Genomic DNA, 23944 nt, shown 5'->3' with positions numbered 1-23944 from the left:
CCCAGGGTTTAAATGGTTTAGACTTTTAGGTTGCTCTGCTGTAAAGAATGCACTCCTTCAGTACACAAATGCTACTACCAGGCAGTTTTTATAATGGAGACAGCTTCAGCTTGCCTAAACTACAGCAGCACTAACTTCTTCTACTTGATTACATAGTTTTAGATTTAAAAAATGAATACATGTAATGCCACCACTTCACTAACTGGAATTATGCTCACACATTCCCATGGGTGGCATAAGTAACTATACCTTTTCATGATTATTTTTTTACGTGCAGAACATAATTCTGTATGTATTCTGCCCATTAGATTTCATTTTGAGAATGTTCAAGACACTTTATGGCCAAGCCTATGTGGACAGACCTGCAGATGATGGAGTTCAGGTATTTCATTGTTACCAGGTGCATAAATCAGCACACCGCCATGCAATCACCCTTGACAAACAGTGGTTGTAGAAGAGTCAAACTGAAGAGCTCAGTGACGTTAAACATAGCACTGTCATAGGATGGCACATTTGCCACGTCACTATGTGTAATTTCTGCTGTGCTAGATCTGCCCCGGTCAACTGTAATTGTCATTAGATAGATAGATAGATAGATAGATAGATAGATAGATAGATAGATAGATAGATAGATAGATAGATAGATAGATAGATAGATAGATAGATAGATAGATAGATAGATAGATAGATAGATAGATAGATAGATACTTTATTAATCCCAAGGGGAAATTCACATAATTATTACTGTGAAGTGGAAGAATTGAGGAGCTTCAACAGTACAGCCCTAAAGTGGTAGACCATGTGGATTCACAGAGCATGTAAAAATCGCCGCTCCTTCTGTGCATCACTCACAACAGACTTCCAAAATGTCTCCGAGAACAACAGCAGCACAAGATCTGTGTGTTAGGAGCTTCATGGCTTAGCAGCTGAATTCAGGTCAAAAATCATTATGTGCAATGCTGGCATTGGGCTAGGGAGCAGTGGAAACGTCTTCACTGGGTGATGAGTCAAACTTCACTCACTATCTGACAGTCTGATGGACGAATCAGGGTTTGGATGATGCCAGGAGAAGACTGCCTTCTGGACTGAGTAATACCTACTGTTAGGTTCGGTGAGAAACAAATAATGTCCTGGGGCTGTTTTTCAGGGTTTGAACTTGGTCCTTTGGTTCTATTGAAGGGTGTTGTTAAAGCTACAGCATACAAAGACATTTTAGGCAATTGTGCCCTTCCAACTTTGAAGTAGTGATTAACAAACCTGCTGATTTTCTTTTCGATCCGATACTGGGTGATACAGAGGCCAGTATTGACAATACTGATACCAATACTGATGCAGCCAGAGTGTTGTTGTGCAAGGATACTGTATATACTCGCATATTATTAAATCGGGTCTTAAAACCCAAAAAATCGATCATAAAATCAGACCCCAACTTATACACCTGTTCAAAAATGCGATGCTTACATTTTTTTTTACATCTTCTTGCCTCCTCCAGTCTCGCATCATTTTCTCAGACACATCGAATTTTGTTGCAGCAGTGCAGTTACCAATTTCTTTCGCCACCTTAACGACGTTTAATTTAAAACCAGCTTCCTATTTTCTTCTGTTCGAACGCTCCATCATAGATAAGGGATGCTCTTACGATAAAGATGTATGAGGGCATGAGATACAAAAAACAGAAACAGTGCAAACGTCACTTCAGAATAGTTCAGGTGTTACCGTGTGGTCACGTAGACAGAATAGAGAGAGAGGGGTTAGGATCACACGCTGATATAGCACATTGCTGCACCCACATAAAAAAAAGAGGCTGTGAGGTTACTCTCTCAGGTGGGCATTAGCGTATAATAATCCCTTGTACCAATAGTGTGAGTTTTCCACATTCGGCTTATACGACCGACATTATAAAATTTTGGAAATTATACTGTAAAATCAAGTCCTGACTTATCGGTGGAAGAACTTATCTATGAGTATATATGGTAGTTAATTTTCTGTAAAAACTTACAGTATGTGTGGACATCAAAAAGTCACATTTTAAAGACTTTGCATTAGTATACTATTACATACAGTGCCAAAGATCAGACTTCTTTGAAATTATTAAACATGTTCAGTTCTTGCAAACGATCTGTGGAACAACAACAAATGTTAGCGTTACATTTTTTCTCGATGTAACGCATAAAAGCATTTTTATTTTTTACTGTAAAACATCTAAAACACTAACAGTACACAGTCAGAAGTGTTAAATGTATAATGATGCAAATACCGAGTGAGCGTCACTTTCGGATTCATCATCCTCAATTTTGGTTTCACTTCTTCTTCTTTCGGCTGCTCCCGTTAGGGGTCACCACAGCGGATCATCTGTTTCCGTATCTTCCTGACCTCTTCATCTTGTTCTGTTACACCCATCACCTGCATGTCCTCTCTCACCACATCCATTAAACTTCTCTTAGGCCTTCCTCTTCTTCTCTTGCCTGGCAGTTCTATCCTTAGCACCTTTCTCTCATTATACTCAGCATCTCTCCTCTGTAGATGTCCAAACCAACGCAATCTCACCTCTCTTACTTTGTCTCCCAACCATCCAACTTGAGCTGACCCTCTAATGTCGTCATTTCTAATCCTGTCCATCCTCGTCACACACAATGCAAATCTTAGAATCTTTAACTCTACCACCTCCAGCTCTGTCTCCTGCTTTCTGGTCAGTGCCACCATCTCCAACCCATATAACATAGCTGGTCTCACTACCGTCCTGTAGACCTTCCCTTTCACTCTTGCTGATTGATACCCGTCTGTCACAAATCACTCCTGATACTCTTCTCCACCCACTCCACCCTGCCTGCACTCTCTTCTTCACCTCTCTTCCACAATCCCCATTACTCAGTACTGTTGATCCCAGGTATTTAAACTCATCCACCTTCGCCAACTCTGCTCCTTGCATCCTCACCATTCTGTCCATTTCAATTTCACTGCCTGAAGACAGATTCACTTCATCGTCACATCTGATGAGGGGCTTCTCACTATCTCTGCTTTCACTGTGAAAGATGTGTAACACTTGATCTGCTGAAAAATGTTTCTTACGAGAAGCCATCATTGCTAGGCAGGCCTACTGCTGAGAGGAGATGACGCGGCTATACCATTTTTAAGGGTAACGCTCAGGACTACTGCTTTTAGCATTGATTTTTGCACATTTGGCCAGGGGGCCAGCTCTGGGAAGAGTTCTGTGAGTGTGGTGTAGGGTATGTATGCGGACAGTGTGACTGCAGTGAGGTGTGCAGTAGGAATGGCAGCCTGGTTCAAGGTGAGAATGGGATTACATCAAGGATCGGCTTTGAACCCTTTTCTGTTTGCAGTGGTGATGGACTATCTGACAGAGGAAGTCAGACAGGAGTTTACGTGGACTATGATGTTCGTGGACAACATCGTGATCTGTAGTGAGAGTAGACAGTGGGTTGAGGTGAACCTGAAGAGGTGGTGGTACACACTGGAGAAAAGGGGTTTGAAAGTCAGTAGATGGGGTACATGTGCATGAATGAGATGGAAGGTGGCAGAACGGTGCGACTGCAAGAAGCAGAGTTGGTGAAGGTGGACAAATTTAAATATTTGGGTTCAACAGTCCAAAGCAATGGAGAGTGCAGTAGAGAGCTGAAGAAGACAGTTCAGTCAGAGTGGACTGGAATGGAGAAGAGTGGCAGGAGTGATTTGTGATAGGAGACTACATGCTAGAGTGAAAGGGAAGGTCTATAAAATGATATAGTGAGACCAGCTATGTTGTATGGTTTGGAGACGGTGGTCCTGACGAAAAGACCGGAGGCAGAGCTGGAAGTGGTGGAGCTGAAGATGCCATGAGTTTCGCTCAGAGTAACGAGGGCAAAAAGGACTAGGAATGAGTCCATTAGAGAGACAACACGGGTACAACAGTTTGATGACCAAGTGAGAGAGGTGAAACTGAGATGGTTTGGGCCTGTGCAGAGAAGGGATGAGGGGTCCATCAGAAAAAGAAAGTTGAGGATGGGACTGCCAGGGAATAGGAAGACCAAAGAGGATGTGGTGAGGGAGCACATGAAGGCAGTCGGAGTGCTAGTAAATGATTTAAAGACAGAGAGAGAGATGGAGACGGCTGTGGTGACCCCTAAATGGGAGCAGACAAAAGAAGCAATTTTCAAAAATTTCTAAAATCCTGTTTTCTTGTTGTCATTCTGTAATACTGAGTGTTGCTTGATGAACAAAAAAATGAATTTAAATGATTTTAACACAAGACTGCAACATAACAAAACGTGAACAAGTGAAGTGGACTGAATACTCTGTGAAGACACTGGAAGCAGCAGCAGCACTGGGACGTTGACTACACCTCCATTCAGGCTTGTGCTTGGGGGTGTAGGTGGTGTTTTGGACCATTTTAATAAGAAGCCTCACAGCTTAATTCTAGGACATCTGTCTCTCGCAACTTGTTAAAATAAACAGTGAAGCCAAGGGGAATTAAACTAGGCCCCTGTGGTTATTATTTACATTTTTTAATTTCTACTACACATGAACAAGTACAGCAGGGGTGGTCAGAGTTATTCACGGTCAATTCATGTTGCGCTTCTATTTTTCCATATGTAAGGATGTTATTTTTGCCTTTCTGTAATTCATTCTGAAGTACTTGAGACATTTTTACTTACATGTCTAGAGGCCGTAGCCTGAGGTTTTCTGTGACCAGTTGGAGCATTTTCACCTTTACTTGAGAGGTGTGGGGAGACAGCGCCAATCCTGGAAACACTGGACAGTTAAGAACTGACCTCCCCAGTCCATCACAGCGCCAGTCAGTCAGTCATCCTCCAACACAGGGTCACGGGGGTCTGCTGGAGCCAATCCCAGCCAGCACCAGATCAGACCTCTTTGAAATTATTAAACATGTTCAGTTCTTGCAAACGATCTGTGGAACAACAACAAACGTTAGCGTTACATTTTTTCTCAACAAAACATGTAAAAAGCATTTTTATCCCGGGCAGGGTGCCAGCCCACCACAGGGCACACTCACACACACCCACCAAGCACACACTAGGGACAATTTAGGATCGCCAATGCACCTAACCTGCATGTCTTTGGACTGTGGGAGGAAACCTACACAGACACGGGGAGAACATGCAAAGTCCACGCAGGGAGGACCCGGGGAAGTGAACCCAGGTCTACTAACTGCATGGCAGCTGCTTTACCACTGCACCACCGTGCCACCCTCCATCACAGGGCCATTAATATATATTGTAGCAGGACCAATGGTTACATGCAGTGGGGTTACAACTGCACAGTGTAGCTATATTGGTGATGAAGACACCACTGTTATGCTGCTAAATCTTCTTAATAATTCCCTCCTTTAAGTAACTGAGATGCATGTTAAGCTTTCTGCCCTATACTTAATTGGATTTTCCAATCACGCTTTTTATATAAAAGGATAATATTTGCCATTATCTAGTCCTTACGAATTTCATGGTGCACAGTGACTTTTAACGAATATGCGTCAAGGGTTTATATATGGACTCCATAACCTCCTTAAGCACTCTTTTGATCTGGTCCTAGTGATTTGTTAGATTTCAGCCAATTTAGTCTGTGCAGCACTCCTCTCTCTACAATTTCCAAATCATGCAGTACCTCCTTAGTAGTCCCTGTTACTGCTGGTAGGTTGTCCGCGCGTTCACTTATGAAATGCAAGTTCAGAGCATCCTCTGTTTCACTGTGTGTATATTTTAATCCTCCCTTAGTGTTTCTGGTGCAGTTCACCTGCTCCTTGAGATAAGGGAGGAAAACGTGAGCACCGCATACATATAAACCTAATGGCAGTCAAGGCACCGTTGTCTAGCCTGTAGGTCTGTGTGTCCCTCCATGGACCATCACTGACCCACCACCAAACCGGTCATGCTGAATGATGTTACAGGCAGCATAATGTTCTCCATGGCTTCTCCAGATCCTTTCACGTCTGTCACATGTGCTCAGGGTGAACCTGCTCTCATCTGTGAAAAGCACAGGGCACCAGTGGTGGACCTGCCAATTCTGGTATTCTATGGCAAATGCCAATCGAGCTCCACGGTGCCGGGTGGAGAGTGAGCACAGGGCCCACTAGAAGACGTCAGGCCCTCAGGCTACCCTCATGAAGTCTGTTTCTGATTGTTTGGTCATAGACATTCACACCAGTGGTCTGCCTGCTGGAGGTCATTTTGTAGGCTCTGGCAGAGCACATCCTGTTCCTCCTTGCTTCAAGGAGCAGATACCAGTCAGTCCTGCTGATGGGTTAAGGAGCTTCTATGACAGGCCCTGTCCAGCTCTCCTGGAGTAACTGCCTGTCTCCTGGAATCCCCTCCATGCCCTTGAGACTGTGCTGGGAGACACAGCAAACCTTCTGGCAATGACAGGCACATGTTGATGGAGAGGTTGGACAACCTGTGCAACCTCTGTAAGGTCCAGGTATGGCCTCACGCTACCAGTAGTGACATTAGACTGTAACCAAATGCAAAACGAGTGAAAAAACAGATGAGGAGGGAAAAATGTCAATGGCCTCCACTTGTTAAACCATTCATTCCTGTTTTGGGGGTCGTCTCATTGTTGCCCCTCTAGGTCACCTATTGTTAATTTCATGAACACCAAAGCAGCTGAAACTGATTAACAAGCCCCTCTGCTACTTAACTGACCAGATCAATAGCCCAGAAGTTTCATTGACGTGATGCTATACTCTCATTAAAAAGTGTTCCTTTATTTTTTTCAAGCAGTTTACTACTGTAAGTATAATGTGTATATTCTACGTGAACAATGACCCAACACCAAGTGCTAACCACTGCACCGCCGTGCCTTCAGCTGTCATATTAAATCTAAAGAAACAGATCCTGCACTTTTTTGGCATAACTTGCTCATGGGAAGCCTGGCCTACTGTGCACCGTCACTCAATAAAAGAAGCCACAAGTCACCACGCTTCTCAGGCGCTTAGCATTTCAATTTCGTCTACCTATTTGTTTTTCTTTCTTCTGTCAGTTCTAGTGTGCGATGTGTTAATTCTGATAGCATTATTACATTTGTTTACCAAAGTGGGTCTTATTTATTCTGTAGCCATCTTTGATAATTGCAAGTCTGACATGCTATAATTAATGGCGCAAATTAGTATAGCAGTGTAGCATCTTGTTGTCATCCCATGGTACCCCTAAAATGAAGAAAGTGGAGCCGTATGCAAATGTCCATGATTACACTGGCTGGTATAAAGAAGCAAAGCCTAATTAAAGAGATGGGGAGGAAATGTAATATAAAGTAAGTGGAGATGAATTAATGAGATATGAGAAAAATCAATGTGGTGACAGTGTATGTAAGCAAATTATTAATGGAAATGTACTGAAAGATTGACTGTCAAGCTCATTCAAAAAGGAAAAACAAGACCAAAGTGAGGGGCTTTGACACATTAGGTGCAGATAAAGGTGCACCTCAGGTGGCTTCATCTGAGAATCTGTTTATTTTCCATTAACCAACCGCATAACATCAAACAATTCTTCTGCTCTCTTATGAAAAGTAGATTTTTAATATTTAACCTTTTTTTTACACTCAGAGACAGACCGTAGGCCACAAAGAAGTAGCACATATTCCTGCCACTCATGTCAATTCGTTTTATTCTTCTAAGGACTGTGACCAGCAGGAGGCTCTCGTGGTCAGACCCCCAACCCCTGAACACAACCAGTAAAGCCCAGTGTTCCAACATACAAAGGGTTTATTAAGGACATTAATTTGTAGAAAGGAAAGCAGGATGGAACGGATAATATTAAATACTGTGTCCCTCTGAGCCTAAAGCCGATGTCACATTACGTGACTCCTAGCCGTTGGGTATATCAGACTTGCCAACCATGGTTACTGATCTTGACAACGGACCGTGTTCATTTAAACTACTGAAAATCACTGGGCACGTCACATTTACTGACAGAGGGACGACTTTCCATGCTCACTTCTTTTTTGATAGCTATTAGAGTAGGGGTCTCCAACCTTTTTTTTCCCCTCAGAGCTACTTTTACAAAATGAAAATGGCCGAGAGCTACTCATGTTTTTTAATGTTTACTCTCATAGCTTATTTCAACCCAAACAAACTGAATAAGCTTGTTTTGCCTGAAAATTTACAAAATATTGATGTCCACAACTCACATTTTGCATTAAAATATCACAAAAAAATATTTTGTTTACCTGCAAGTGCATTTTGTACAGTCACATGAAAAAGTTTGGGAACCCCTCTTAAGTCTTTGGATTTTTGTTTCTCATTGGCTGAGTTTTCAAAGTAGCAACTTCCTTTTAATATCTGACATGCCTTATGGAAACAGTAGTATTTCAGCAGTGACATTAAATTTATTGGATTAACAGAAAATATACAAAATACATCATAACAAAATCAGACAGGTGCATAAATGTGGGCACCCCAACAGAGATATGACATCAATACTTAGTCGAGCCTCCTTTTGTAAATCTAACAGCCTCTAGACGCTGTCCTCCTATAGCCTTTGATGAGTGTCTGGATTCTGGATGGAGGTATTGTTGACCATTCTTCATACAAAATCTCTCCAGTTCAGTTCAATTTGATGGCTGCCGAGCATGGACAGCCTGCTTCAAATCATCCCATAGATTTTCGATGATATTCAAGTCAGGGGACTGTGACGGCCATTCCAGAACATTGTACTTCCCGCTCTGCATGAATGCCTTTGTAGATTTTGAACTGTGTTTTGGGTCATTGTCTTGTTGGAATATCCAACCCCTGCGTAACTTCAACTTTGTGACTGATGCTTGAACATTATCCTGAACAATTTGTTGATATTGGGTTGAATTCATCTGACCCTCGACTTTAACAAGGGCCCCAGTCCCTGAACTAGCCACACAGCCCCACAGCATGATGGAACCTCCACCAAATTTGACAGTAGGTAGCAGATGTTTTTCTTGGAATGCAGTGTTCTTCTTCCGCCATGCAAAGCATTTTTTGTTAGGACCAAATAACTTAATTTTTGTCTCATCAGTCCAAAGCACTTTGTTCCAAAATGAATCTGGCTTGTCTAAATGAGCATTTGCATACAACAAGTGATTCTGTTTGAGGAAGTCGGGAATGGCAGAGAAGTACCTAAGAGTTGTACAGGATATGTACGAGGGAAGTGTGACTGTGGTGAGGTCTACGGCAGGAGTGACGGATGCATTCAAGTTGGAGGTGGGATTACATCAGGGACCGGCTCTGAGCCCTTTCTTACTTGCAATGGTGATGGACAGGTTGACAGAGAAGATTAGACAGGAGTCCTCGTGGACTATGATGTTTGCTGATGCCATTGTGATCTGTAGCGAGAGTAGGGAGCATGTTGAGGAGATCCTGAAGAGGTGGAGATGCGCTCTGGAGAGGAGAGGAATGAAGGTTAGTAGGAACAAGACAGAATACATGTGTGTAAATGAGAGGGAGGCCAGTGGAATGGTGAGGATGCAGCGAGTAGAGTTGGCAAAGGTGGATGAGTTTAAATATTTGGGATCAACAGTACAGAGTAACGGGGATTGTGGAAGAAAGAGATGTGAAAAAGAGAGTGCAGGCAGAGTGGAATGAGTGGAGAAGAGTGTCAGGAGTGATTTGTGACAGACGGGTATCAGCAAGAGTGAAAGGGAAGGTCTACAGGACGGTAGTGAGACCAGCTATGTTATATGGGTTGGAGATGGTGACACTGACCAGAAAGCAGGAGACAGAGCTGGAGGTGGCAGAGTTAAATATGATAAGATTTGCATTGGGTGGGACGAGGATGGATAGGATTAGAAATGAGGACATTAGAGGGTCAGCTCAAGTTGGATGGTTGGGAGACAAAGTCAGAGAGGCGAGATTGTGTTGGTTTGGACATGTGCAGAGGAGAGATGCTGGGTATACTGGGAGAAGGACGCTAAGGATAGAGCTGCCAGGGAAGAGGAAAAGAGGAAGGCTTAAGAGAAAGTTTATGGATGTGGCGAGAGAGGACATGCAGGTGATGAGTGTAACAGAACAAGACGCAGAGGACGAAATATATGGAAGAAGATGATCCGCTGTGGCAACCCTTAATGGGAGCAGCCGAAAGAAGAAGAAGAAGAATCATCATTAACTCTTTAGAAGACAAGGCCAAGCATTTTACTTTTATATTTAATAAAACTTGCAGTAGGTTAAAGAAATGTCAGCAAGTATAATACGAGGGATGCTCAAAAAGTTTCTGCACTTTTATATTTTTGTTGGAAACAGTGACGGTGAGAGGGGTAATAAATTGGGTATTAAAAAGTTGGTACAACACTGGGAAAATTGCATTGCAAAAGAAGGTGACTATGTAGACAAGTGATGTAATTTGTTTTGAACATCTTAATAAATAGAGTTAAAGAAAAGTGTTGAAACTCTTTGAACATTTCTTGTATTAATCTAAATGAGCTTACTGTTTAGTTGTAATATTACGTTACTGTCATTCTGTGTATGCCTGAGAAGCCTTGCCTTGTAGACAGTTTCCAGTTATATAATAATAAGAGGTAGAGAGCTGGCGGGAGCTGTCTGGACTGTCACACTGGCACTTTTTTATTCCTTGAGGTTTTTTCTTTTGTTTTTTCCTGAGATCTTTCACAGTCTTTTTTTTTTAATGCTTATTTGCACCTCTGCCATTCCCGTACTTGTTCACTGTCACAGCAACCAACAAAAAGTCCACAGGAAAGAAACTCAAACAAGGACGCATAAATCACATACTCATCTTCATGATAAAAAGAATAAAGTGTGACATCTTGTTTGTGTAAACACAAAAGAGGGAAAGAAAACAGGGTGTAGAACCACCTTTGAAGCTTCAGAGCTGATTTCCAACGCTGATAGTTTCAGCACCATGGAATCCTTGCTGTATCTACTCGGCGTACACTGTATAAGCCTATTAGAGGGACGATGGCGGCCTTCACACACAAAAGCATAGAAATCCAAAACGGCAGCGTCCGTCTGGGGACACCTGACAGAAAAATCAGTCTTTAGTCTCTTCAGTAAGGGCCAGGTGGGCAAAGTAAGTCATAGGCTTCCCTTAGGAATTTAACTTACAAAAATGTTTTAATAACCCTTAGATTTGTCTTTTTCAGCAGTTTTTTTTTCCCCCATTTTCGGTCATATTCTCAATTTAATTCTAGTGGCATGGGGAGCACAGATTGAGTGAATGGAGGAATATTTCAGAAAGAAAGAAAGAAAGAAAGAAAGAAAGAAAGAAAGAAAGAAAGAAAGAAAAGTTAAAGTTGATGATTTTGTATTTTATTTGGGGAAACCAGGGACACATCCAGTCTTGAGTCTATGGAGGAATATTTCAGACAAAAAGAAAGAAAGAAAGAAAGAAAGAAAGAAAGAAAGAAAGAAAGAAAGAAAGAAAGAAAAAGTTAAAGTTGATGACTTTGTATTTTATTTGGAGACACCAGGATCACACCCAGTTTTGAGTCTATGGAGGAATATATCAGACAAAATTAAAGAAAGAAAGAAAGAAAGAAAGAAAGAAAGAAAGAAAGAAAGAAAGAAAGAAAGAAAGAAAAGTTAAAGTTGATGATTTTGTATTTTATTTGGGGAAACCAGGAACACATCCAGTCTTGAGTCTATGGAGGAATATTTCAAACAGAAAGAAAGAAAGAAAGAAAGAAAGAAAGAAAGAAAGAAAGAAAGAAAGAAAGAAAGAAAGAAAGAAAGAAAGAAAGAAAGAAAGAAAGAAAGAAAGAAAGAAAAAGTTAAAGTTGATGACTGTATTTTATTTGGAGACACCAGGATCACACCCAGTTTTGAGTCTATGGAGGAATATATCAGACAAAATGAAAGAAAGAAAGAAAGAAAGAAAGAAAGAAAGAAAGAAAGAAAGAAAGAAAGAAAGAAAGAAAGAAAGAAAGAAAGAAAGAAAGAAAGAAAGAAAGAAAGAACAGTTAGTCAATGATTTTGTATTTTATTTGGGGAAACCAGGGACACATCCAGTCTTGAGTCTATGGAGGAATATTTCAGGCAAAAAGAAAGAAAGAAAGAAAGAAAGAAAGAAAGAAAGAAAGAAAGAAAGAAAGAAAGAAAGAAAGAAAGAAAGAAAGAAAGAAAGAAAGAAAGAAAGAAAAGTTAAAGTTGATGACTTTGTATTTTATTTGGAGACACCAGGATCACACCCAGTTTTGAGTCTATGGAGGAATATATCAGACAAAATGAAAGAAAGAAAGAAAGAAAGAAAGAAAGAAAGAAAGAAAGAAAGAAAGAAAGAAAGGTTAAAGTTGATGATTTTGTATTTTATTTGGGGAAACCAGGAACACATCCAGTCTTGAGTCTATGGAGGGATATTTCAGACAAAAAGAAAGAAAGAAAGAAAGAAAGAAAGAAAGAAAGAAAGAAAGAAAGAAAGAAAGAAAGAAAGAAAGAAAGAAAGAAAGAAAGAAAGAAAGAAAGAAAAGTTAAAGTTGATGATTTTGTATTTTATTTGGGGAAACCAGGAACACATCCAGTCTTGAGTCTATGGAGGAATATTTCAAACAGAAAGAAAGAAAGAAAGAAAGAAAGAAAGAAAGAAAGAAAGAAAGAAAGAAAGAAAGAAAGAAAGAAAGAAAGAAAGAAAGAAAGAAAGAAAAAGTTAAAGTTGATGACTGTATTTTATTTGGAGACACCAGGATCACACCCAGTTTTGAGTCTATGGAGGAATATATCAGACAAAATGAAAGAAAGAAAGAAAGAAAGAAAGAAAGAAAGAAAGAAAGAAAGAAAGAAAGAAAGAAAGAAAGAAAGAAAGAAAGAAAGAAAGAAAGAACAGTTAGTCGATGATTTTGTATTTTATTTGGGGAAACCAGGGACACATCCAGTCTTGAGTCTATGGAGGAATATTTCAGGCAAAAAGAAAGAAAGAAAGAAAGAAAGAAAGAAAGAAAGAAAGAAAGAAAGAAAGCAAGAAAGAACGAAAGAAAGAAAGAAAAGTTAAAGTTGATGACTTTGTATTTTATTTGGAGACACCAGGATCACACCCAGTTTTGAGTCTATGGAGGAATATATCAGACAAAATGAAAGAAAGAAAGAAAGAAAGAAAGAAAGAAAGAAAGAAAGAAAGAAAGAAAGAAAGAAAGAAAGAAAGAAAGAAAGAAAGAAAGAAAGAAAAGTTAGTCGATGATTTTGTATTTTATTTGGGGAAAACAGGAACACACCCAGCCTTGAGTCTATGGAGGAATATTTCAGACAGAAAGAAAGAAAGAAAGAAAGAAAGAAAGAAAGAAAGAAAGAAAGAAAGAAAGAAAGAAAGAAAGAAAGGGTTTTGAGTTTCAGAATTAACTTTATTAATCAGAAATTGGTTTATCATATTCTAGTACAAACAATACCAGACAAAACACAAATCAGCCACAAATTTAATTGCACATCTTAGATAATAAGATAATCCAGTTTCCCCGTCACTAATTGTGCACAGTTCTTCACTGATGCACCACCCATCTAAATATTATCCAAATTAAAGGCCACCTTATAAAAATTTCAGTCCAGGTAATTCTGGCTTTTGCCAGGCAAGCAAACATCTTGTTCAATTAACAGATTTTATTTGATTTGAAAGGGAGGAGTAAAAGGAAAGAAAATAGAAAGAAGGGGATGAGAATGTATTGTAAATGAGAAAGAAAGAAAGAAAAAGGAATGTGAGCACAAATAAATCAATGTTTCACAAAATATGTTTTTGATTGCTTATTTATTTGTTTGATGTTGAGTGGGCGGGCTCTAGCGAGTGCTGTGTTTTGATTGGTGAATCGTTGACAGAGTGGGTTTGCCTGCTTTGGCTGACACAGGAATCCAGTGGCTCATTCGCTTGTTCCCAGTTGTGACTGGATATGAGTACAAGAAAAAGTTGCCCAGAATTTCTGAGCTGAGCGGCTCCTCTAATTGAAGAAACTCCAAACTCATCATTAACAGCCTACATCTCAAGTGTCTGCTGTAAATGTGATGTATTTCATGGCGTAAGGTTTAAGTCTGGTCTTCTGACAATTCACCAATTAAAACACAGCACTCACCAGAGCCCGCCCCCTCAGCTGGGACGAGTGTAAGTGGCAGTTTTAAATTCAAGCCGTATTTCAGGTTGCATTTGGAGAATTTTTAATGACAAAATTGAATAAACAAATAAGCAACCAAAAACACATTCTATAACACATTTATTTGTTTATGCACACATTTCATACTCTTTTTCTTTATTTATCGTCACATTTCAGAGTCTTTTTATTTATTTATGCATTCATTTGTTTAATTTGTACTGACTATTCCTCCATTTGAGTCGGCTTGCATAGACTTGGCTAAACACTGTAAAAATGTATTAAATAAATAAGAAACAAACCAACACCACAGATGTGATAACCCACCCAAATTAATCTTGATGGTGACAACTAATTAGAGAAATACTACATATTATTTTTTTAAATATATTTCATACTTAAACCATTTAGTTTGTAGGGGTGGCATTAGAAAATACTTAATTGAATGTTTTCTTGCACAATGAAAGAAAAAAGTTTAGGTTAGAGTCTTTGTCTTTCTTGTTTTCTTGATTCAACCCCTAGACATTGTCTGCCTCTTTTCTTCCTTAATTCTCTTCTCATCTTTCGATAATTTGGACTTTTGTCTGTCTGTCCTGCTCAGGCTCCTTTATTCTCCTGCGGGTGCAGGTGCCTTGATTACAATCCCGGGATCGCTAATAAGGAATCTGGCTTGGGTGATCAGCCAATTTTCCCATCAACACCTCTGGGCCACCTGACCACACTACCATGCCCATGGCCTATCTATGCCCCTCTCTGAGCCTGAGTGCACTGTTTTTAATAAACTGTTTGACCATAAATTTGGTCCACATATATTATGTGACGTCTACTATCCGCTTTCGGGGTGATGATTGACCTCCAAGATTATTCCTCTTTTTATTTTATTTTATTGTAGAATGAACTCTTGGCAGCGGCCAGCAGGGCGGATGTGCGGCGCATGCATACGGGCGCCATTCTCATCCCTACCACCTTCACCGTCTTCATACCTCTTCATATCTTAAATCATTCTTGAGGCAGGTTGAAGACTGAAGTGCCAACTTAAGTGAAAAATGAAGGAAAACGTACTCAGTAATTGCAACACAAACACTGACTTAATTAGTTTTAACGTGAAAAGATGCCAACGAAAGAAGAAAAGAAGCGGGCCGCTAGGGTGGAGAAAAGAAGAGCTGCTCAGGAAGCAGCAAGCGTGTCAGCCTCTGAGCAAACGAATGCTAAACGTACAGAGAATGCAGTGCAGTGCACCTTTACTAGTATAACATAATACAGCAGTAACCATTCATCACAAACATCTCAGCCATTTTATAACTGGCCACCTGCATTTAGCGAGTTTTAACTTTGTGTCTCTGTAGCAATACTTATCACCATACCAATGTTTACATTCTGAGTATAACTTGACTCTCAGTTGAAAGGTAGAATCTTTGAATTTATTGTATACTAACCTGTGGAAACGGTAAAGTGGAGCAGCAATGAGAGCAGCACACCACTTTCAGTCCGTTGTCTAAGTTGCGCCTGTGGTGTGGGCAGAAGTTCATTCCTTTACTGCCACCCTGATGGAGGCACTCCAGCGTGAAACACGTTCCTACTGATTACTGCTCTACTCTGCAGTCCGTTTTCACAGTCTACTCGATAACAGGAACTCGTTGTTTCCCAAATAGCATCACTTTTCGGGATTTATTACATTAATAAAAAAAAAAACTATTGAGTGCACCACAATTATAAGCACATTAGAACACTGTAGACAAGAACAGGCCCCTAGCCCAACAAAGCTTGCCAGTCCTATCCACTTATTTCTTTCAAAAAACATCAAGTCGAGTTTTGAAAGTTTTGTTCTATTTTGTTGTTCTTTATTTTCCATCCATCCATCCATTTTCCAACCCGCTGAATCCGAACACAGGGTCACGGGAGTCTGCTGGAGCGAATCCCAGCCAACACAGGGCACAAGGCAGGGAACCAATCCCGGGCAGGGTGCCAACCCACCGCAGGACACACACAAACACACCCACACACCAAGCACACACTAGGGCCAATTTAGAATCGCCAATCCACCTAACCTGCATGTCTTTGGACTGTGGGAGGAAACCGGAGCGCCCGGAGGAAACCCACGCAGACACGGGGAGAACATGCAAACTCCACGCAGGGAGGACCCGGGAAGCGAACCCAGGTCCCCAGATCACCCAACTGCGAAGCAGCAGCGCTACCCACTGCACCACCGTGCCGCCCTGTTCTTTATTTTGCCTTATACAATTTCTTATATTAGGAATTTGTTAGTTTTCTCATACCCCTTGGGGTCAGAGCCCAGGGTCAGCCATTGTACAGCACCCCTGGAGCAATTACAGGTTAAGGGTCTTGCTGAAGAGCCCAGCAGAGTAGGATCTCTTTTGGCAGTTGCGGGGATTCAAACCGGCAACCTTCTGGACACCAGTACAGATCCTTAGCCTCAGAGCCACCATGCCACCCCCAAAGTCCCTAAAGTCCCCCTGTCTACCACACTACTTGGTCGCTTATTTCAAGTGTCTATCGTTCTTTGTGTAAAGAAGAACTTCCTAATGTTTGTGCAAAATTTACCCTTAACAAGTTTCCAGCTGTGTCCCCGTGTTCTTGATGAACTCATTTTAAAATAACAGTCTCGATCCACTGAACTAATTCCCTTCATAATTTTAAACACTTCAGTCAGGTCTCCTCTTAATCTTCTTTTGCTTAAACTGTAAAGGCTCAGCTCTTTTAATCTTTCCTCATAATTTAGCCACTGTAGCTCTTCTCTGGACCTCTTCTAGTGCTGTTATGTCCTTTTTGTAGCTTAGAGACCAAAACTGCACCCAGGACTCCAGATGAAGCCTCACCAGTGTGTTATAAAGGTTGAGCAGAACCTCGTGTGTCTTGTACTCCACACATCAAGGCGCTATATAACCTGACATGCTGTTAGCCTTCTTAATGGCTTCTGAACACTCTCTGGAAGTCGATAGCTTAGAGCCCACTACGACTCCTAAATCCTTCCCATAAGATGTGCTCTCAATTTTCCGACCGCCCATTGTGTATTCAAACCTAACATTTTTACTTCCTATGTGTAATTCTTTACATTTACTGACATTAAATGTCATCTGCCACAAATCTGCCCAAGCCTGTATGCTCTCCAAGTCTTTCTGTGATGATATAATGGATTCCAAATTATCTGCTAATCCACCTATCTTGGTATCATCAGCAAACTTAACCAGCTTGTTACTTATATGCCAATCTAAATCATTTATATACAGACGACCCACGAAATTCACGGGGGTTACATTCCTAGAGCACCCACGAATTGTGAAAAGCTGCAAATTTTGGATGTGGTCAAAAAAATGCCTATAAATGCCTATTTTTGTAGTTTAAACCCTAAATATGACCCCAAAACACTTTCATTTCATTTCAAACTCAGCTTATTACATTACCCTAAAAAAAGAATGTAAAGGTAAACCCATCTACTATACAGTACTGTACTGCTCTGTCTCCTGCAGTGCTAGAATGTAAAATACCGATGTTACTGCTATAATTCATGCATGCGCGTTTTCTTTGGTATGCGCTGTAGTTTTCTTTGATATAAGTAGGGTAAATACGTAATAATTTAATTTAATAAAAATACAGTAAAATGTACGGGTGCTCACCAATAATGAATAATATTGATTGAAGATGATGATGATGATGAATTAGCTGTGCAGTACGATGAAGGTATGTAATGAAGGTAATGACTGCACAGCAAAGCAGAGGATTTACAGCTCCTCGGGTGACATAACCTTTTAGTTCCCGGAGCAAACCCAGTAGTTCAACCTTCTCCTGGACTGTCTTAAACTTTTTCTGGCTCTTAGGCTCATTGCCAGAAGCCTTAGAAGGTGCAGGGCATTTGGGCGTCATCTTAGGGCTTTAAGAAGAACAAAACGAAAAACACGAGAACACTCTGCGAAACACTCGAGGTAGCTACACGTAGTAAACTGTTATGAAACGGGAATGCTGGGCTGCATCTGCTGGAGATGAGTCACAGGGCAGCAGCCAATCAGCAGCAAGGAGAAATGAATAACACTCTCGGATTGGCTACTTTCGCCATCACAAGCCGCCTTTTCTTCTATGGTTGCTTTATATTCTCTCTACAGTACAGTATTGCCATGAAAAAAGCCATAAAAAAATTGCGGAGGATATTTGTGGTTTCTGCTAACAATCATTAGTTAGGTTCTAAGGAAAAATCCGCAAACAACTGAGGCCGCGACCTCTGAACCGCGACTTAGCAGGGGGTCTACTGTATATTAAAAATAGCAGTAGCCCTAGCACTGCCCCCTGCTGGTCAACACTCTTAACATCACCCAGTTCTGCTAAGGTTCCTCACACCATCACCCTCTGCTTCCTGTGACTGAGCCAATTCTGCACCCGTCTAAAAACACCACAGCCTGAACTCCCACTTCTTTTAGTTTGATGCCCAACCTTTTATGTGGCACCTTATCAAATGCTTTCACATGAGAAAAGCAGACACCATATTTTATTAAGCACTAAGATGTAAGAGGTAGGATTAAATAGACTTATGCCTACATATTTTTTTATAATTCTGTATAATCTGTATATATCTGTATAAACTAGAAACCACCGATAATTTATTAAGCCAAAGGTTAGACGTGCAGGAGAGCCAGAGAAATATGGGCCCCTCACTTAGAGAGGGGAATGTGAACTCTTTGGTTGTAAATCAATGTGGCCATGCGAGCTGAGATATTCGGGGGGAGAGCGTGGCCCTTATTAAACAGATAAGATGGACAGAGCGGGGTCTGACACCCCCTCAGCTAAGAATTATTGGTGAAATCAGCTAGAGGCCTGACTAGAGCAATGGAATGCTAGAAGTTAGATGAGGAAGAATAATGGCTGAAATGATAAGAAATGTAATAAAAGTAACAGGTGCCCATTTCTGGGGGCTCATTGTTCCATCTTAAGGGAGTCTGTATGCGTGCCATACAATAAAGCTGTCCTGAAGTCTCTGAGGGCCTTCATTGGGGGCTGAGGGCACCCCTGTCATGTCAGCCTGCTTCAACACAGGGTAGAGCCTCTGATATTTTTTTTCTTCCAAAAACAACTTCAAGACGTTTCCTTGGGGGGGGGGGGGGGGGGGGTTTGGGTCACATACACTGCAAAGTCAATTTTATGTACGTACATTGCTGAGCCATCACGTATCATCGGAATCACATGGAAGAAGTTGTTGATCACCAAGCTAAATGTGGAAACCTATGTGACACGTTACTATCTGGCTGCTGAATGTGCAAGCAGTTCATTTGCACTTGCTAACTGCATGAGGTAAGAAGAGGATCCTGATTGCTGCACACACACACACACACACGCACACACACACACACACACACTGAAGCAGAGATCAGTTCTTGAATTTCTGTTCGGAAAAAATTTTCAAAAATAATAAAAGCAAAGCAATAAATATGCAATAAGGACAAATTTGAACCTCATTTTATTGATTTACTTACTTTGCTTTTGTGCCAGTTGCCCAAACCGTTCCCCTGAAGATGCCATTTCATCTACTCCCCAGCTGGCTCTGCCCCATCCAGATAAATCTTTTCATTGACTTCAGTACCGTCATCCCTCAGAGGCTCACTGGGAAGCTGAGTCTGTTAGGCTGCACAACACTTCCCTATGCAGCTGGCTCTTGGACTTCCTGACAGAAAGACATCACCAAAACAGACAGTTCAATTTGGAAACAGCATCTCCAGTACTGCCATACCGGGCACTGCTGCCCCCCAGGGCTGTGTACTCAGCCCACTTCTATTCACTCTGCTGACCCATGACAGTACGGCTGCTTTACAGCTCTAACACCAGCATCAGGTTTACTGACAACACAATGGTGACGGGTCTCATCAGCAGTAGGGACGAGTCCGCTTACAGAATGGAGACCCAATGTTTGGAGGACTGGTACAAGTGCAATAATCTGTGTCTTGATATGGACAAGACTGCTAAGACAAGGCTACCCACACCCCACTGCACTTCCAGGGCTCTGAGGTGGAATTGGTCAAGAGCACCAAATTCCTTAGTTTGTACCTGGCAGTTATCTTACTTGGTCAATTATTAATAATCATTCTTGACATTTATATAGCGCTTTTCAAGATAGCCAAAGTGATTTTCACTGTGAGTGGGGAGTCAACTTCAACCACCAGTAAAGTGCAGCATCCACCTGGCAGCCATTTTTGTGCCAATACGCCCACCACATATTAGCTGTTAGGTGGTGAAGGGATGAGAGAGACAGATAGCCAATTAGGGACAGGGGATGATTAGGTGGCCATGGAGGGCAATTTAGCCTGGACATTGGGATACACCCTGCTTTTTACAAGGGATCTTTACTGACCACAGAGAGTCAGAACCTCAGTGTTACATCCGATCTGAAGGATGGTGCCATTTATTTACAGCATGGTGTCCCAGTCACTGCACTGGGGACATTGGGATCCACATTCAGACCACAGGGTAAGCGCCCCCTGCTGGCCTCACCAACACCTCTTCCAGCAGCAACCCAAGCTTTTTTCTAGTTGGTCTCCCTTCCAAGTAATGGCTGGGCCCAAACATGGTGGGTGACCTGTTCTGAAGTGCATGCAGTATCTCCCACGGTCTCCTTGTCCCACTCCCATCTGGCAGAAGGTTTTGTAGCATCCAAACCAGTTCTGGCAGGTTCTGGAACAGCTTCTAAGCTTTGGCTGTCCTGACTCGGAACAATGTGCAGCCCCCCCCACCCTCAGATCTATTCCTTATAGCTTATTTATATGCAGCATATTTGTCACACAGGCGGCACGGTGGCGCAGTGGGTAGCGCTGCTGCCTCGCAGTTGGGAGACCTGGGGACCTGGGTTCACTTCCCGGGTCCTCCCTGCGTGGAGTTTGTATGTTCTCCCCGTGTCTGCGTGGGTTTCCTCCGGGCAGTCCAAAGACATGCAGGTTAGGTGGATTGGCGATTCTAAATTGGCCCTAGTGTGTGCTTGGTGTGTGGGTGTGTTTGTATGTGTCCTACGGTGGGTTGGCACCCTGCCCAGGATTGTTTCCTGCCTTGTGCCCTGTGTTGGCTGGGATTGGCTCCAGCAGACCCCCGTGACCCTGTGTTCGGATTCAGCGGGTTGGAAAATGGATGGATGGACATTTGTCACACTTGCTACTAGAGTTCGTCTTCTTCTTTTGGCTGCTACTAAAGTTGTTTTTTATTATTATTTGTTTATTTATTACCGTAGATACTCACGTATAAGTCGATAAATTTATGCCTTAAAATTCATTCAAAAAAACAGGGTCGACTTATCCGCGGGGCAACACAATTGTCCATAGAATTTGGTTAATGACATTGTACACTCAACACTTCACAGTGTTAAGTCACCAGTCATCTGCCGTTTCCAATGGACTTTGAAATACTTATAAGCCAGCAATACTATTGCTAATTAGGTAGTTTTTTTCTAATTTCATTAAATAATTCTTTAAACTGTGAAATACTTGAATTTGAGCATTAGCTTTTGCAGGTTTTGGATAACAAACATACCATTAGCTGCCACGTGCAACCAGATTTGGAATCAAAAGAACCAATGCTATCAATGCGATGCAAGCACAGCCCGCGATTCAAAAAATTTCTCTGACTACCTGTTTGTCTCATCTGACAGTAGCTGAAAAGCAGCATCAGGAGAGTGCAGCCTGAAATAGTCCAGCAGCAGGTGATCTGTCGTGTCCAACAGCAAGCCATGCTGTCTTGTGAAGTCCGGTAGCCAGTTCGGCTCCCACGGATCAATGTCTGGGTATTCCTCCCACGCGAACCTTGCCGTAGGTGCATCGGCTGCGCGAATGCGCTCAGCTGGCAGCCGATCATCTGGGGCCTCATGTATAAACGGTGCATACGCACAGAAATGTTGCGTACGAACCTTTCCACGCTCAAATCACGATGTATAAAACCTAAACTTGGCGTAAAGCCACGCACATTTCCACGGTAACTCATACCTTGGCGTACGCAATTTCTCCCCTCCGTTTTGCAGACTGGCGGCACCCAGCGTCAAAGCAGTGCTACTGTACCTGTGTGGTTACCCTTTCTTAGATCCACATCCACGGCGGCGGCTTTATCAAATACACTGAAATTAACCGCATATCGTTCAGAAATTTAATGCATCTGATTGTAATTAACCTGTAACAATATAATGGTCCACAGAATGATCAAACTACTGTTCCTGTGTGCTCATCCTTTCTTTCTTAGCTCCACATTCCTGACGCAGCTTTATAAATACACTGAAATTAACTGCATATTGTTTATTAGTGTAATGAATCTGATTGTAATTAACCTGTAGCAATATAATGGTCCAGGGAATAGCCATAGTATTCCAAATACCATAACTGCTTTAGCGTTTTTACGCTCACTGCATCTTGTTCTTCATTTTGCTGCTCCCGTTAAGTGTTGCCACAGCAGATCATCTTTTTCCATATTACTCTCACTGCACCACTCGGAGTATTTATATCACTGTATCTGAGTGTGAATCACAGCAGCAGATGATCGGAAAGAGAATTATTGGTATACAGTTTTAAGCACACACTACCTCAACCACGGCAAAAAGCGTCAAAGCCTTTCCTGTATGGACCTCGCGTTTCAGAAACAGTTTCATCCCAAGAACTATAAACGCACTCAATCAGTCCATCAAGTGCTCCTTGTAGAACTGTTTGTACTTATAAGTACAATTACCTCACTGTAAACTTACCCTACAGTTATAATATTGCACAACCTGCGCTACTTTATAAAGCGCGTATGATGACAATATCATTTTTAAGATGAAATGCAGCAAAATATGTTGCTTATAGTATACAGATAAAACTTTAACTTCATTTAAATAATCTGTATTGTTAATAATTAAACATGTGAGGACACGGTGCCGCAGCGTATAGTTCAAGGATAGCTCCTGCCTTGCGCTGTATTCTTGCTGGTGCTGACGCGACACTGCAAGGATAGATGAATAGAATAATTAAACATGTACTACGAAGATATTTCAATGTTCCTTAAAAGTTTTGAAGAATCGGCGTTCTAAGCTTACAGATGGCTTAATGTCTATTACAGAGCTGATTGTGTGGCAATTGGAGAAAGAAAAGTATGGACAGGAATTGGAGGTTAGTACGTTTGAAAGAGACAGTACTTCTGTAATAAATTATTTCATCGAAGGTCGCACATGGCACCGCAAGCCTCTTGCGTGAGACATGAACAAGCACTGCGCCACCGTGTTCCCATGTTTAATAACATGCTTTCATTCCTATCATCATGAAAATGATATCACGTATACATCTCAGTATTTTAATTATTCAGAGAGCTGTAATATCTCGAATGTAATGCATTCTGTGTCCTGTCGGAGAAAGAGAAAGAACGGAAGCACGTAGTGATTCACACACATAGAGCACATAGAAGATCAAATACAGAACAAAGACTTTAACGTGCTACTTGAGAAACTAGTAAAATAAATGATTTTAAGATGAAGTTTATGATGTTCTACTTTAATGGCAAAATAAACTACGTGATTAAAGTGGAAATTTCGAGATTAAAGTTGACATTTCGTGCTTTTTTCCCACTGTGTGCCTATTTGTTTTGTCTGTACCCTAATAATAATAATAATAATTATTTGCATTTATATAGCGCTTTTCTCACTACTCAAAGAAGCTTTCATATGACACTCAGACGGTGGGCTACGAGTCGCCTTTTCACGCCGACTTTGATATGTGATTTCTTTTTTATTTCGGGCACTGTTTCGACTTTGTGAATTTGATCTTTCGAGTTTTTCCGACACTCTGTCACTCGATCAACTTCCTTTTGTTGATTATACCACTGTTTAAACCAACAAATAGTACGTTTTTCCTTTGCCTCCACTTGGTATTCGCTGAAATTCTTATATTTTTCCCCGTGCTTTTCCCATTGTCTTTTCACAGAAGGCTATTTATATTGATTTGCATATTCAAAG

General features: G+C 41.3%; 1 protein-coding gene across 2 annotated transcripts in view; it reads left to right on the top strand.

Moving 5' to 3' along the window:
- marchf1 (membrane-associated ring finger (C3HC4) 1) overlaps positions 1–23944 on the top strand; it is a 447051-nt gene that overhangs the window by 71161 nt on the left and 351946 nt on the right. The gene's annotated exons all lie outside the window — the stretch shown is intronic.

The sequence above is a fragment of the Erpetoichthys calabaricus genome, chromosome 7, assembly GCF_900747795.2.
Source record: "Erpetoichthys calabaricus chromosome 7, fErpCal1.3, whole genome shotgun sequence".
Classification (NCBI taxonomy): Eukaryota; Metazoa; Chordata; class Cladistia; order Polypteriformes; family Polypteridae; genus Erpetoichthys; species Erpetoichthys calabaricus.
This window is presented reverse-complemented; position numbering and strand designations above follow the sequence as displayed.